Source organism: Mus caroli, chromosome 1 (assembly GCF_900094665.2).
Source record: "Mus caroli chromosome 1, CAROLI_EIJ_v1.1, whole genome shotgun sequence".
NCBI lineage: Eukaryota > Metazoa > Chordata > Mammalia > Rodentia > Muridae > Mus > Mus caroli.
In genome coordinates, this window is record NC_034570.1 from 121,728,323 (window position 1) to 121,744,786 (window position 16,464).

The 16,464-nt window shown below is 37.3% G+C and overlaps 1 protein-coding gene across 1 annotated transcript in view; it reads left to right on the forward strand.

The window, feature by feature from the left end:
• Thsd7b (thrombospondin type 1 domain containing 7B) overlaps nt 1-16,464 on the forward strand; it is an 879,842-nt gene that overhangs the window by 812,709 nt on the left and 50,669 nt on the right. The gene's annotated exons all lie outside the window — the stretch shown is intronic.

The window sequence follows — 16,464 nt, forward strand, 5'->3', positions numbered from 1 at the left end:
GGGATTGGGGGGGTGGGTATGGGGGACTTTTGGGATAGCATTGAAAATGTAAACGAGGAAAATACCTAATAAAAAAAATAAATAAATAAAAATCCATTCTGAGGAAAAAAATAAAAAGAAAATTCTCTACATTAAGAACTTATGGAGCCACTTTCTCAATTGAAGTTCCATCCTTTCAAATAACTATAGCTTGTGTCAATTTGACATAAAACTAGCCAGTACAGATCTAATCAGAAAATGATTGGTTAGTCCCAAAAGGTCCTTGACACTATTATACCAGTGAGCATATCTTATAAGGCCAAACCTGTTGTGCCCCTTTCATGAACCTTAAAAAACTACCAAGGAGCTAATTCTGATGTCATCATACTAGGGTCTTTTTATTCAAGCTCAAGCTTGGGCTACACTGCCATCTCTGATGCAGTAGGTCAGGAGGGTGAAGCTATGAGCTCTCAGTAGGACAAGGTTTTATAGGAAATTGCAAGCAAGCAAGGAGAGATTTTAGCCTGGTACCCATCTGATAAGGGGAGCTTTTATGGAATTTTGTTACCCTTTAAAATAATTGACTGTTACTGGGAGCCAAACTGTAAATTTAACTTTTGTTTTCCTCCTAATTGGTTGTTGTTAGGAAGAGATGTGCCAGAGGCAGACTTGTAATCTGGAGGCAAAGGTTTGTTAGGGAGTAACCTGGAAACTGGTGCTAGAGAGTTCAACCTTAGGTCAGACTTTCTAAGATGGAGTTTGAATCCAAGATCTGGTCTCCCAATCCTTATTCTATCTAATAGGTCTCACAACTGGGTGAGACTATTGAGTATGTTCCTCATCTTGTAGTATGCACAGCATCTTCCAATAGTATGAAAGCTAGCTAGTAGGGATGACATTTCCACATGAATTCTAGACTAATTTTCCATGGTCTATGTATGACTCAAATGTGTGATACCTGTAGTAAGGGAGGGTTACAACCAAGTTCTGGAAAGCCAATAGTGATTGTCAAGTTCTGCAGAGCAACCCGGAGCACTGGCAAAAGTGTTTGGAGAAATTAAGGAAACTCTTTGGCCAACAACTCAAAATGAGGAGGTCAGTTCATGGTACGGGGGATTTTATTGCTAGCAAGCTGTATTTAGTTAGTATACTGTCTTTCCATTATAGTATAACACCATATAAACCCTCTTTATCTGTGTTATTTTTTAGGAAGCTTCTACAGTAGTAAGTTTCCATCTTCATACCACCTAGACTGCATCAGATCTCATCTGAAGTTTTAAGTTTTAGCTCCATTTCATATTCTGTGAAATAGACACAGAATGGATCCTGGATTTACCTTGGAGTAATATAAATTAAAAGTTATAAACCATAACTCTTTTAGAAACTTAAGGTACAAATCAATTGTAAAGGACTTGCATAGTACACATCAGGACCTTGGTTCAGGGTCCATTGTCCTCTTCTGGAAGAAGGGTAGATCTACCTATTAAAGATCTCATCTTGGTAACACTCTTTACTGTAGAGTACTTGACTCTCAGTATGACTGTAGCGCAGGCTGAAACTGTAGTTCACAGCTCTGCCTGGCATCACCAGAAAGTATTCCACCTAAACAAAAGCTCCAAACTCAAATACTAAGTACAGTTTATACTGAATTCAGACCCCTTTTGCACCATTGGAAAGACTAAATCTCATAAAGGCAAGCCATCCTGCATGCAGAGTTTCTATACATAAACAGGAAGAGCTAGGGGGAACCCCGTTTTATCTTCCCTCTACTTAAGTCCTGTTTGTAGTGGTACAAGCCCAATTACATACATTTCTTATGGGAAGGAATATGCCTAAGGAATCATGTGGGGATTGCATTTATAGTTTTGATCCTATGTAATTGAAAATAAATGTGTTTCCTAGGTAAAAGCTTAATCCAATAGTTGCTTTATCGTGAAATTAATCCTGGTATTAGAAAGTAGAAAACAGTTCTTACTCTGCAGGGAAATACTGTGAAGAGAAAATGGTTGTTACAAAATAAACAGGAAAATATATGTGTGTAAGGAAATAATTTGGAAGCAATGGTCATAGGCTTCAGGAGTACTCTTTTGATAAAGATGATTAATTAGATTGATGACTTGTAAACACTTTGACCATAGCTTACTTAAAGAGTACAGTTTTGTTTTATGGTTGAGTAAATATAAATATAAGAAATAAAAGTTACATGAAATGATTCTTCTTTAATTACATGACACATTTTCTATGCTATATCCTATCTTTCCTTTTTAACTGCCAGTTTTCACACGTTAAATTGGGGAACAAAAAGGCATAATTAAATGTGGACTTATAAGGCTGGTAAGGTTGGAACCTTGGCTTCATCCCATACTATCATGCTATGATGTGGCTGAATTTTCTTAATCTCTCTACACTATCAGTAAAGTGGAACTTACTAAATCTGTATGTTTTGAGGAATTATATGTGTAGAATTAATTAAAGAACCTAGAACAGTGATTGGTACCTAGAAACATTATAAAAGTGTTGACTAAAATGTTATTCCCACAATCCACTTGTGTAACATCTCGAAGGTTAAAAGGCACTTCCTTCGGTGATAAAAATAATGTTACTTCCTTTGCTTTGGTTAGTGTTAATAATCATTTTTACATGACTTAAATTACCTATGAAAATAATCTTAAGGCAGACCTATGAGGTATTATCTTGGATAGGTTTAGCCTCTAAGCTTACCTATGGTGATTATATTAATTAGGTTATCTTAGGTGACCATTTTGATCATGTTGGGAAGACCCACCCATTGTAGGTGATACCATTCCTGGGTTGGGAAACTAGAGTATATAAAAAGAAGAAAGTAAGCTGAACAGAATCATACTTATCATTCCCTTCTTCCTTTTTAAATGTATGATCAGCTACTTCAAGCTCCTGTTGCCTTTAGCTATCAGCCATAATTAGATGTACTCTTGAACTGTGACTGAAATACATCCTTTGAAATGTATTTTCAAGGTATTTTCTTACAGCAACAGAAGAAGAAAAAAACTAAGACACCTACTTTCTTAAATGTCTTTTTTTAAATAAAGTTCAAATTTTCTTGCTTGGGCCTTTCTTCTCATTTAGCTTCTTTGGGTCTGTGGATTATAGCATGGGTATCCTGTATTTTATGACTAATATCCACTGATAAGTGAGTACATACCATACATGACCTTTAGGGACTGGGTTGCCTCACTCAGGGTGATACTCTCAAGATCCATCCATTTGCCCACAAAATTGATGATGTCTTTGTTTTTAATAATTGAATAGTATTGCACTGTGTAGTTGTACCACAATTTCTTTACCCATTATTCATTTGAGGGACATCTAGATTGTTTCCAGTTTGGGGATATTATGACTAAAACTACTATAAGCATAGTAGAGCAAGTGTCTTTGTGAGATGGTGAAGTATCTTTTGGTTATCTGCCCAGAAATAGAATATCTGGGTCTAGAGGTCTAAATCATTTATAGTTCTCTGAGAAACTGCCAAACTGATTTCCACAGTGGTTGTACAAGTTTGCACTCCTTCCAGGAATGGAGTAGTACTTCCCTTGCTCCACTCTAGACAGCATGTGCTACCTCTTGAGTTTCCGATCTTAACCATTCTAATGGGTGTAAGATGGAACCTCGGAGTTGTTTTGGTTTATATATCCCTGATAACTATGGACTTGAACATTTCTTTTTTTCTTTTATTGGTTATTTTATTTATTTACATTTCAAATGTTAGCCCCTTTCTCAGTTTTCCCTCCACAAACCTCCTATTCCCTCTTTCCTCCCCCACCTCTATGAGGGTGCTCCCTCACCCACCCACCCACTCCTTCCTCAGTGTCATAGCATTCACCTGTACTGGGGCATCATGCCTCCACAGGACCAAGGGCATCCCTCCTATTGATGCCCAATAAGGCCATCCTCTGCTACAAATGCAGCTGGAGCCATAGGTCCCTCCATATGTATTGTTTCTTTCATTGGTGCTTTAGTCCTGGGAGCTTTGGGGTGGGGGGTGTTGGGGAGAGAGGGGGCAGTGTCTGGTTACTTGATATTGTTGTTCTTCCTATATAGGGTTGCAAACCCCTTCAGCTCTTCAGTCCTTCCTCTAACTCCTCCATTAGGATCCCCATGCTCAGTCTGATGATTGGCTTAGAGCATCTGCATCTGTATTGGTCAGGTTCTGACAGAGCCTCTCAGGGAACAGCTATACCAGGATCCTTTTATCAAGTGCTTCTTGGCATCAGCAATAGTGTCTGGGTTTGTTGTCTGCAGGTGGGATATATCCCTAGATGAGACAGTCTCTGGATGGTCTTTCTTCAGTCTCTGTTCCACTCTTTGTCCCTGCATTTCCTTTTGACAGGAACAATTCTGTATTAATATATTTGAGATGGGTGTGTGGCACCATCCCTCAACTGGGGCTGTGCACTGGATATGGTTTCTACAGGTTCTAACTCCCCTTTGTTGGATATATCAGCTAATGTTGTCCCTGTTGGGTCCTGGAAATCTCTTGGGCACCTAGCATCTGGGACTTTGTAGTGGCTACCCCCAGTTCCCCATCCATCACTGCTATATACTTCCTTTCAAATTCCTGACCCTCCCCTATCTCTTCCTGCATCTGATCCTGCCCCCTCTTTTTCCTTTCCCCTCCTCTCTCACTCCCAGATCCCTTCCGCCCTCTACCTCCCAAGATTATCTTCTTCCCCCTTCTGTATAGGACTAACACATTCATTCTTTGGTCTTCCTTCTTCTTGAGCTTCATATGGTCTGTGAGTTGTACAATGAGTATTCTGAGATTTTTTTGGTCAATATCCACTTATCAGTGCATACATACCATGTGTGTTCTTTTGTGACTGGGCTACCTCACTCAGGATGATATTTTCTAGTACCATACACTGTTTTTAATAGCTGAGTAGTACTCCATTGTGTAAATATTCCATATTTTCTGTATCTATCCCTCTGTTGAGGGACATCTGAATTTTTTCAAGTTTCTGGCTATTATGAATAAGGCTGCTATGAACATAATGGAGCATGTGTTCTTGTTATCTGTTGGAGCATCTTTTGGGTATGTGCTCAGGAGTGGTATAGGTGGGTCCTCGGGTAGTACTATTTCCAATTTTCTGAAGAACTGCCAGACTTGAGGAACTTTTTAGAGTTGTTGTACCAGCTTGCAATCCCACCAACAATGGAGTAATGTTCCTCTTTCTCCACATCTTTGCCAGAATCCACTGTAATGTGGGTTTTTGATCTTAGCCATTCTGACTTGTGTAAGATGGAATCTCAGGGTCATTTTGATTTGCATTTCCCTGATGACTAAGGATGTTGAACATTTCTTTATCTGCTTCTCAGCCATTCGAGATTCATCTGTTGGGAATTCTGTTTAGTTCTGTACCCCATTTTTAATTGGGTTATTGGTGTCTAACTTCTTGAGTTCTTTGTAAATTTTGGATATTTGGCCTTTGTCAGATGTAGGATTGGTGAAGATCCTTTCCTAATCAGCAGGCTGCTGATTTGTACTATTGACAGTGTCCTTTGCCTTACAGAAGTTTGCAGTTTCATGAGGTCCCATTCATCAATTGTTGGTTTTAGATCCTGAGCCATTGCTGTTCTGTTCAGAAAATTGTCTCCTATACCAATGTGTTCAAGGGCATTTCTCATTTTCTCTTCCATGAGATTTACTGTATCAGGTTTTATGTTGATCTCCTTGAACCACTTAGAGTTGAGTTTCATGCAGGGTGATAAGTATGGATCTATTTGCATTCTTCTACATGTAAACATCCAGTAAGACCAGCACCATTTGTTAAAGATGCTTTTATTTTCCATTTTATGATTTAGGCTTCTTTATCAAAAACCAGGTGTCTATAGGTCTATGGGTTTATTTTTGGAATCTTTGCTTCAATTCCATTGATCAACCTGTCTCTTTCTGTACCAATACCACACAGTTCTAATCACTATTGCTCTGTAGTACACCATGATGTCAGAATGATTAATCCTTCTGAAGTTCTTTTATTATTCAGGATGGTTTTGACTATCCTGAGTTTTTTTGTTCTTCCCTATAAAGTTGACCCTTTCAAGGTCTATAAAAATGTGTAGAATTTTGATGGGGATACATTGAATCTGTAGATACCTTTTGGTAAAATGGTCATTTTCACTATGCTAATCCTACCTATCCATGAGCTTGGGAGATCTTTCCATCATCTGGTATCTTCTTCAATTTCTTTCTTAAGGAACTTGAAGTTCTTGTCATCAGATTTTTTGCTTGTTTGATTAGCATTACACCAAGATATTTATATTTTATATTATTTATATCATCTAAAAGAGCAATACTTTGACTTCTTAATTTCCAATTTGAGTCTCCTTGATCTCCTTTCATTGTCTTATTGCTCTAGCTAAAACCTCAAGTACTTTGTTGAAAAGCTAGGGATTTTAGGGATTTTAGTGGATTTGCTTTAAGTTTCTCTCCATTTAGATTGATGTTGGCTATTGGCTTGCTGTATATTGTTTTGATTGTGTTTAGATATATGCCCTATATCTCTGATCTCTCTGATACTTTTAACATGAAGGAATGTTGGATTTTGTCAAAGGCTTTTGCAGCATCTAATAAGATGATCATGTGATTTTTCTTTCTTTCAGTTTGTAAATATGTTGGATTACATAGATGGGTTTTTAACATATTGAACCATGCCAGCATCCCTGGAATGAAGCCTACTTTAATCATGATGTGTTTAATGTGTTCCTGTATTCAGCTTTCCAGTATTTTATTGAGTATTGAATATTATTGAGTGTTGAAAAAAATCATGCATTTTTTTCTTTCAGCTTGTTTAGATGGATTATATTGACAGGTTTTCATACATTAGACCATCCCTGAATCTGAAATGAAGCCTACTTCATCATGATGTCTTTGGTGTGTTTCTGGATTTGGGTTGTATTTTATTGACTATTTTGCATCAACGTTCATAAGAGAAATTGATCTGAAGTTCTCATTTTTCTTTGAGTCTTTGTGTGGTTTAGGTATCAGGAGGACTGTGGCCTTATAAAATGAGTGTGGCAGTGTTCCTTCTGTTTCTATTTTGTGAAGTAGTTTAATGAGTATTGCTATTATCTCTTTTTTGAAAATCTGGTAAAATTCTACCAGAGTGGAGTGCAGGCTTTTGAAGTAAGACCTAATGGTTCTTTGAATTTCCTCAGTGTCTGTTGTTATGTCTACCTTTTCATTACTGATTTTATGTATTTGAATAATGTATTTCTACCTCTTGGTTAGTTTGACTAAGGGTTTCACTATCTTGTTTATTTTCTCAAAGAACCAGCTCTGGGTTTTGTTGATTTGTACTGTTTTCTTTGATAAATTGATTGATTTCAGCCCTAATTTTATTTCCTGCCTTCCACTCCTTTTTGAAGTGCTTGCTTCTTTTGTTTTTCTAGAGATTCCAGGTGTACTATTAAATTGCTGATATATGAGAACTTTCTAATTTCTTTATAGAAGCACTTAGTGCTGTGAACTTTCCTCTTAGCACTGCTTTTGTTGTGCACCATGTGTCTGAGTTGTTATGCCTTCATTTTCACTGAATTCTAGAAGGTCTTTAATTTCTTTCTTTATTTCTTCCCTGACCCAGAGAGTTGTTCAATTTCCATGAGAGTGTAGGCTTTGGGGGTTTTTTGTTGTTGTTGAAGCTCAGCTTTAATCCATGATGGTCTGATAAGATACAAGGGGTTATGTCAGTTTTCTTGTATGCTTGTTTTGTGACTGACTATATGGTCAATTTTGGAGAAGAACTCATGAGGTGCTGAGAAAAATGTATATTATTTTATATTTGGTAGAAATATTTTATATATGTCTGTTAGGTCCATTTGATTAATAATGTCTCTTGGGTTCATTACTTCTTTGCTTAGTTTTGTCTAGATGACATAACAGTTTGTGAGAACGGGGTGTTGAAGTCTCCCACCATTAATGTGTGAGTTTCAATTTGGGATTTAAGGTTTAGCAATTTTTTTTTTTTACAAATTTGGATGCCTTTATGTTTGGTGCATAGATGTTCAGAATTGAGATATATCTTGGTAGATTTATCCTTTGATAAATATAATGTGTCCTTCCTTGTCTCTTTTGATTACTTTTGGTTGAAAGTCTATATTAGATATTAGAGTGGCTACTCCATCTTGCTTCTTGGGACCATTTGCTTGGAAATTTTTTTCCAGTCCTTTACTCTGAGGTAATATCTATCTTTATTGCGGAGGTCTGTTTCTTATATGCAGCACAATGATGGATCCTGTTTTCACAGTAATTCTGTTAGCCTGTATCCTTGTTTGTTTGTTTTTAATTAATTTATTTAATTTTTACACTTCATTTTTTTATTTCCACCCCTGTCCACCCTCCCACTGTTCTACATCTCATACCTCTTCACCAAACCCCTATCTCCTCTTGGTTAGCCCCAACCCCCACCCCACCTGACCTCTAAACACCCTGGGGCCACTAGTGTCTTGAGGGTTAAGTGTATCATCTCTGAATGAACACAGACCTGGCAGTCCTCTACTATATGTGTGTTGGGGGCCTCATATCAGTTAGTATATGCTGTCTGTTTAGTGGTCCAGTGTTTGATAGATCTCAGGGGTCCAGATTAACAGACTGCTGGTCCTTCTACAGGATTGCCCTTCTCCTCAGCTTCTTTCAACCTTCCCTAATTCAACAATAGGGGTCAGCTGCTTCTGTCCATTGGTTGGGTGCAAATATCTGTCTCTGACTCTTTCCGCTGCTTGGTGGATCTTCCAGAGTGCAGTCATGCTAAGTCCCTTTTTGTGAGCAGTCTATAGCCACAGTAATAGTGTCAGGCCTTGGGACACCCCCTGCCCTTGAGCTGGATCCCACTTTGGGCCTATCACTGGACTATCTTTTCCTCAGGCTCCTCTCTATTTCCATCTCTGCAGTTCTTTCAGACCTGAACAATTATGGGTCAGAGTTGTGACTGTGGGACTTCACCCCCACCCCATTTGATGCCCTGTCTTCCTGCTGGAGGTGGGCTGTATGGGTTCCCTCTCCCTACTGTCAGGCATTTCATCTAAGGTCCCTCCCTTTGAGTCCTGAGAGTATCTCACCTCCCAGGTCTTTGGTGCATTTTGGAGGGCACCCTCAACCTCCTATCTCCCAAAGCCTGTATCCTTTTATTGGGGAAATAAGTTCATTGATGTCGAGAGATATTAATTATCAGTGGTTGTTATTTTCTGTCATGTTGATGGTAGTGGAGGTGGTGGTGGTGGTGGTGGTGTGTGTGTGTGTGTGTGTGTGTGTGTGTGTGTGTGTGTGTTTTCCTTGTTTTGTTGGTAGGGAATTACTTGTTTCCTGTGGGTTTTGAATGTAGTTATCTTCCTTGGGTTGAAGTTCTCCTTCTAGTATTTTCTCTTTTTTTGTAGGGCTGGGTTTGTGGATAGACATTGCTTGATTTGGATTTGTCTTGAAATATCTTGTTATTTACAGATTTGTCTTGAAATATCTTGTTATTTACATCTTTGGTGACTGAAAGTTTTGCTGGTATAGTAGTCTAGGTTGGCATCTGTGGTATTTTAGAGGTTGCAAGATATCTGTCCAGACCCTTTTGGCATTTAGAGTCTCTGTTGAGAAGTTGAAAGTAATTCTGATAGGTCTGTCTTTGTATGTTCCCTGGCCTTTTTTGCTTACAACTTTTAATATTCCTTCTTTGTTTATAGATTTTGTGTTTTGCTTATTATGTGGCAGGAGTGTTTTCTTTTCTGGTCTACTCTAATAGATATTCTATAAGCTTCTTGTTTGTTTATAGACATCTCTATTTAGTTAGGAAAGTTTACTTCTATGATTTTGTTGAGAATATTTCATGGATATTTGAGCTAGGACTCTTCACCTTCTCCTATTCCTATTGTTCTTAGTTTATGTCTTTTCATGGTATCCTGGATTTCCTGGATGTTTTGTGTCAGGAATTTTTAGATTTAACATTTTCTTTGACTGATGTATCAATTCTTCTATTGTATCTTACCTTCCAATACACAAAACAACAGTAAAATAATTTTAACTTTTTCTAAATCTAATTTCATAAGTACTTTTCTTTTGAAGGAAAGATGAAATCACTCTTTATTTTTGTAAAAATTCCTAATACATTCCCTTAAAATGTAATTGTATGTCTTTTGGGAAAGCAAGAAATGATCTTTTACAGACACAGAATATGAAAATAAAATCTATGTAATGATATTTTATTCATTGTTGTTGTGCTTTCTATTTAGTTTATTATTAATGTTATTTGTTTAAAATGAATAAAGACCTTTACATGAGTTTTCAAGCAGTCCAAGGAATTCATAGATGAAAAATTAACAACTTTACAACTTACAAGGAATTTAGTATTATTCCTTTATGTCTGTAACACACAAGTTGTTACATAAAAAACTAAAATGTTTAAATTTTGAGTTGTAGAGAATCGAATGTACAGTGTAGCGATTACAGATAATTTGTAAAAAAAAAAAAAAAAAAGCAAACTGCCTCAAACTTTAGAAGATCCTAAGGAAGATAAATAGCCCCAGGTGGATTCCCAGGCTTGGAAAAGACACTGTTAGTTCCATGGAGCCTCAGGCAGGTTGATGTATCTGCCACTTCAACTCTGGCTTCTAAGGACATTGTGGTATCACTATTGAACATCTCTGAAGAGAAGGAAGGGCAGGGAGGATGACCTGTAGATGTGGACAGTGGGGAAGGGGGAGGGTTCTCACATATGCTCTCCTAGCCTGCTAGTGTCAAAACTCAGTCATTTCCTTTGTCACATACTTCCACAAGGAAGACTGAGCTATGTAGTCTAGTCCATTTACTGGGGGGAAAAAGAGGACAGGATGCATTTCAGTTTGTAATAGCAGACTGTGGCCAAAAGTTCAATTTTGTGATAAAAATCCTTTAGCACACTGAGTTCAATGAGCTCCAAACACATTTAGGGGATGTCTTGTTTTTCCTTTCTTTCTTGACATCTATTAACTCTGTGGGAAACAAGGCACTTTGAAAAGGACTGTTGATGGGAAGCCATTAAATCTCACAATAGAAGCAACCTTATTATTCTAACAATAGTAAGAGCTTTAACTTAACTTTTTAAAATTGTAAATTATAACAAATACGGAAGTGACATATAACAAATGTACAGTTAAATCTTCCATGAATGAGCCTTTCCAGTGCCCTGGAAGAACCTCCCAGCTCCCTCTTATGATTGGAACCTCCCCGTCTCCACAAAAGAAAAATGAGCCTTAATTTCTAGGTAATCTTTTCATATCTATACATACAAACAGTATAGATTATGTTGCAAGTTGTTGTAATCTGGAATGAGAGTTTCTAGGTTCTTGATATCCTGATCTTCAGGGAATTGAAGTAAGTACTCAGTAATTACAAAGTTGTCATGAAAGTTTACACAAAAGCAAAGTGAAGGTTCTATGCAGTCAAGACAACAGGCCACATGGATGAAGATACTCAAGGATCTTTGTAACCAATTATTGCTGCTAAGGGGTGCTGTAAGAATGCTTTGCCTTACTTTGTTTTAACTAATATATTAAGTTATATAACTTTATCCTCTAACTTACATGCTCCCTCTCACAATGCATCTGATTTTAATAATATCCACATCCAATTATGCATAATTGTAACATGAAAAATAAGGGATTCTCTCCACAGGTCCACTTAGAGGACATAGTTTGTCTTATTGCCCATGCTCCCAAAACCATTCTGTGCCAGATCATCACACATAACTTTAAACCCATATATAATCAGAGTTCAAGTCAGTACTATCAAAGATCAGTGGTTATTAAGGAAGGGAAACATATTCCATTGTTCAGAGTGTAGTGTGCATGCAACTTGATGTCAGTGAGAGTCCTAGTGTGCTAGCAGATTCCTGGGTACGCTGTTTGTAGAAAGGGTATATGCATAGCCCAAACCAAGTGGAGTTCCAGGTTTCTAGACTACTTACTGTGATTGCATACATTAGTTAGTCTTCTGTTTTGAATGGATCTTTAAATCTCTTTTAGTATGGATTCCCCTCCTATTTCGTTCGTTTTTTGTTTTTTTTTTTCTTTTTTTGTTCTTATTTCTCCTTCTTAGTAATTTAGTAGGTGAGGAAAATAAACCACCTGTCCTGTGAACATTTTCCAGTCTGTCTTTTGGGACTCATATCTCCATGGTAAGGCTAAACATGTTCCTCTCTCTCCATGAATTTCCTGTAACTTGGGAGTTGCAAAGCCTCCATCAATCTTTGATGAACATCCTTTACAGAAGCTATAATACATCAAGAAATATACTGCTGAGATCCCACTTTTTTTTTAGGAGGGGGTTGTTGTTGTTGCTGCTATTTAGTTTTCTTTTTTGACAACTGGCATTGGTGTATTGTGTCTGTACCCTTTAATCAAGAAATATGAAATGACAACATTCCAATTCCATTATCAGACCTCATTTCTTTCTGGAATCACCATGAGAAGAATGTATACTGCAACTGCTATTGCTCACCCGCTGGCCCATTTTGTGTAGATAATTCAGGAAAATGCTTTTCTTGGCAGGTTAACCACAAAGGTCCCTTCCCCATCCTTATGGGATCAGATTTAAATAACTCTTACACTTTGTATCCATGCCATTTGTCATCAACCCTAAACCTAGATTCTGGTGGCATTTTCAAATGTGTTCTGTAAACATTTAAATAGGAGTAACCTAGCAAGGTGTTCAGGCTCCTCTGGATATATTTTTTCTGTTAGATTTTTAATCAACTATTTCTCTAAAAATGCCTGCCTTGTTTTGTTGGAAATAACCTTCAGCATCATGCTAAGAGAGCTAGGGATCTGGAGACACATGCATCAGTATGCCATTGTTTCTAAGCTGCTTCCGGAGACAGGACTTTGAGATGTCGTTCATTATTTCCTTTACTTTGAAGATGAAATATAAAGGTGCCTCATGATGATGTTTATCACTTACATGTGGAACCACAGAGGTTCACTCGTACTCAATTCTAATATCTTTATCTCACTTTTTCCATGATATAAATCAAGTTACCAGGGAGAATGAGTGATTATAGCCATAGCATACATGACGTTTAGAATCTTTATTCCATTCACAGGGGAAACTCTCATGACAGTAATAGCTCTGTAATCACCATTATAGATATTTCAAGTTTTGAGCATTATTTGCACGTGCTGTTTTTTCTTTGGCATTGGTATTGTATACCAGTGTCTTCAGAGCGCTCAGTCATTACAAATGTTCCACATATAAGATTGGCTCATTTCATATCTGTACATTAATGGTTTCTAGCCTCTTGGACACACGAGGTTTAGTCTCCAATAGATCCTGAAGAACATACTCATGGCAGCAATTTAGCCTGAGTACTTGTATATTACTAACAGTTCATCTTCAGTCTTTGTAATTGAAAGTCAGCCTTGCTTGTGTAATATATCCTCAGATCCTTTTGAATGTGAATCTTTATTATATTTCTATGCTTTTCTAACATAAAGTTTCCCTTCCACAATACAGAATGTGATTTTGTTTCTTCTATAAGCCATCTGGCACTCTCTCCTAGATATTTAAAGTTTTTTTTTCTCCCTCCTGTTCAAAGCTAAATAATTATACGAGAATATGTTTCCATATTGACAACTCTGATGTGCTCTTTTGAATGGGCAGTTTCAAATCTCTTTTGTTTTGATCATTACATTTCCTTAAAGGTTTTTTTTTTCCCTCCATCATTAGAGCCTGTGCTTCTGCCTTGGGTTCTTATGAAGCCTTATTATATGTGTGATGTCTGGTTTGCCTCATTTCTCTGTTCACCAGCTTCTCTCACATTCTCCCAGTGTCTTTTCAGTGCTTAATTTCAGCTTTTTTTTTTTCCATGTCTATGAAGACATGATTTGTTACGCTTCTTAATCTCGTGTTTCTTTCTCATTTCCGAAAATGACTTTTCCTTTTATTTTGAATTGTTCACTGAAGCCAGTTACTCGGTCTCTGAGTTCCTATAATTCTTATTCATGTTTACATCTTTTTGTTCCTTTGTCATTTCCTAGCTAGCTTGGCTCCTTTTGAAAGTATACTTCCCGTCTGTTTTCCCATGTGTCGCCTGCTTCACCATCTTACCTATAGGATGTTATTCCATTCATCATTCTCATGTCGAATTTGAGTTTGGTTTCTTTCTGTGTTTCTTGCTCTGGAAAATTACTTGTGTGAGCTTTTGGAAGGGACTCTCCAAAACTAAACCTGCTACCCTGAGATTTCCTAGTTTCCCTATCCCCTCCAGCTGCTCCAGACAGACCCTCCTGCCCCTTTGCAGTGACTCTTCCTAGTTGTCTCAGTTTGATTATCTAACAACCTATTTGTCTTCAGTGGTGTGGTGAAAGGTTATAGAGCATTTTGGAAGGATAAGAGTTTTGAAGTATCAATACAAAGAGTTAAAGAAGCAGGAAGCAGGGACTAACAGGGAGCTCACAGGCCTCTTTGTCTTCCTATCCCTTTGAGTAGACCCCCTATGTCTCAGTTTAGTTGTCTGTTTGTGGCCATTGCTCTGACCCTATGTCCAGTTTTTCTGTTCTGCTTTCTCTTGCCTAGTTCTCACATATCACAGGTACCCTGTAAGATCCCACCACTGCCCCTCACTGGTTCACTCTCTAGGAGTGTGGGGATAAGTCTGTATGCTCTGTAGCTTTTGACTTCCCTGTCCAGTTGTCTTTGATGTGCAAAACCCTTTTTATTTAAGTTACTAGCTCTTTGGAATCCCATGAAAGGCACAAGAAGAAATATTTTAGACCCAGATTTTTCTTAACCTTTGAAGTGGGGTTTAATTTCCTTTTAAAAATTCTTACAAAGCATTACAATATTCTCTCATGCATTCTTTGCTACATTTGTCCAAATAAGAGAGATTAAGTTCAGGAGCAGGCATCCACTGACCTTGTGAGAACCAGAAAACTGAGGGAGCTGCCATACCTCTGTCAGCTATCAGATAAACTTAAACCCAATGACTACACTGACTCCCCGTAGCTGATGTGAGCTGGCAAGACCAGGCTTTGAAGTCATGCTCATCTTCAAGCAAGAAATCAGCAGAGTAATCTAAATTCACAAACACCTGGTCTGATAATAGATTTTGCCAAACTGTAATCTTTAATAGTTCAGGGATATGAACGGAACCCTTCTATCTGAATATATATCGAATGGCTTAAATGATGTAATCTATTCTATGGATTCATTAAATGCACTTATTGATATGTTTTATTAAGTTAATGATGGCTTCCATCAAGATTGTTTGAGACATATAAAAGTAAGACTAATGAGAATATTCTTGTTGGATATACAGAACATTGGGGAAAACCCATATTAGGCGAAATGACCACTATCCAAGGTATATTGTTTGTATACTAATGGAAGTTTATAAAACTCACCCTGGTTGCCCAAGATAAACAACCTTCCTACAGAATAGACACTTATTTCCATCTGCCACATAGTACCAAAATATTAAGACACAGGTCTTCCAGATATCCCATGAAAAAGAATACATACACACATGCTCAGAATATACTCAGTACATATTCCATTGCAGGAATGCTCTTTAAATAATGAATATAAAAAAGTGGGTAGAAGTTGTCAGTTAGGATATTTATTTTACTTTTAGATGAGGAAAAGAATTAAGGCCAGGTAAGAAGGCTTGCTGCTGGGGTGAACAAAAATTATGAAGAAACAAGGTGTCAAGGAAGGCTTGAACTTTGGGAAAATCTGATTTAGGAAATTCTAGAAAGCCAATTCTTGTGAAGAGTTCATGATCTAGAGGGAATATAGTTTTTCTGATTACAGGCTACCTAGAAAATAGCCTTTAGCTGTGTATCTTAATCTTTTCTATTTATTTATTTATTTATTTATTTATTTATTCATTCATTCATTTAATGTATGTGAATATACTGTTGCTGTCTTCAGAAACACCAAAAGAGAGCATCCGATCCCATTACAGATGCCTGTGGTGTCTTAATCTTTTCAAGAAAATTAGTCCTACATTGACTCTTGAGTTTGCTGTCTGTACATCATTTTTTGCATATTTAATAAATGGATCCTATATCTTTATATAAGTGATATGAATATTGTCTGAAGGAGATTTTTGTTTGGAGAGTTTGGGACCAATGAAGAAACCATTAAGACCTAGAGCAACCATTCTCAACCTTTGGGTCTCTACACCTTTGGGAATCAAACAACCCTTTCACAGGGGTCTCATAAGACCAACTCCATATCATGCTTCATTACATTATAATTCATAACAGTAGCAAAATTACAGTTATGAGGGAGTAACAAAAATAATTTTATGGTCAGGAGTTAACACAGCTTGGAGAACTGTATTTGGAGAACTGTATTAAGGGATCACAGCGTTAGGAAGGATTAAAACCACTGGACTAGAAATTTCTTCAACTACTACTACAATGACTTCTACTTTTCTTCTTCTTCTTCTTCTTCTTCTTCTTCTTCTTCTTCTTCTTCTTCTTCTTCCTCTT